Below are 1114 nucleotides of genomic sequence, written 5' to 3' on the forward strand. Positions count from 1 at the left end.
CTAAGGGATGGATTGGGGTATCCCCTAGCCCAAATAGGTCGGTGGGATAGGCTTTTAGTTCTTTTTCTTTGAGTCCGAGCTTGTCGAAGGCCGTTTTGAACAGGATATCTGCTGAGCTTCCCTGGTCAACCAGGGTTCGATGTAAGTTGGCGTTTGCTAGGATGATGGTGATTACCATTGGATCGTCGTGCCCGGGTATTATCCCTTGAGCATCTTCTCGGGTAAATGAGATAGTAGGTAACTCGGGCAAGGGACCGTCTTCTCGGACATGGTAGACTTCTTTGAGGTGTCTTTTTCGCGAGGATCTGGATGTTCCTCCGCCTGCAAAACCTCCATTTATCACAAGGATCTGGATGTTCCTCCGCCTGCAAAACCTCCATTTATCATGTGAACGTGCCTTTCAGGGGTTCGTGGGGTTTGTTCGGCCCGATCTTCGTTATCTCCCCGTCTTCTCTTCCTGGTCTCTTCTGCTATGTATCTGTCGAGTTTTCCTTCTCTGGCTAGCTTTTCTATAACATTTTTTTAGGTCGTAGCAGTCGTTAGTAGAATGACCGTAGAGCTTGTGGTATTCACAGTATTTGGACCGATCTCTCCCTGCTCTCTTGTGTTTTAGCGGTCGAGGTGGTGGGTGATGAGCGGATATTTTGTACGCTTTTTGGGGTAATTTCATGTAGATTTTAGCATGTTTCAGTTAGTTTTTAGTAGAATATTATTAGTTTTTAGGCAAAAATCATATTTCTGGACTTTACTACGAGTTTGTGTGTTTTTCTGTGATTTCAGGTATTTTCTGGCTGAAATTGAGGGAGCTGAGCAAAAATCTGACTTAGGCTGAAAAAGGACTGCTGATGCTGTTGGATCCTGACCTCCCTGCACTCGAAATGGATTTTCTGGAGCTACAGGAGTCCAATTGGCGCGCTCTCAACGGCGTTGGAAAGTAGACATCCAGGGCTTTCCAGCAATATATAATAGTCCATACTTTGAGCGAGGATAGACGACGTAACTTGGCGTTAAACGCCAAGTTCATGCTGCTGTCTGGAGTTAAACGCCAGAAAAACGTCATTATCCGGAGTTGAACGCCCAAAACACGTCATAACCTGAAGTTTGACGCCAAGAA

The sequence above is a fragment of the Arachis duranensis genome, chromosome 6 (genome assembly GCF_000817695.3).
Source record: "Arachis duranensis cultivar V14167 chromosome 6, aradu.V14167.gnm2.J7QH, whole genome shotgun sequence".
Classification (NCBI taxonomy): domain Eukaryota; kingdom Viridiplantae; phylum Streptophyta; class Magnoliopsida; order Fabales; family Fabaceae; genus Arachis; species Arachis duranensis.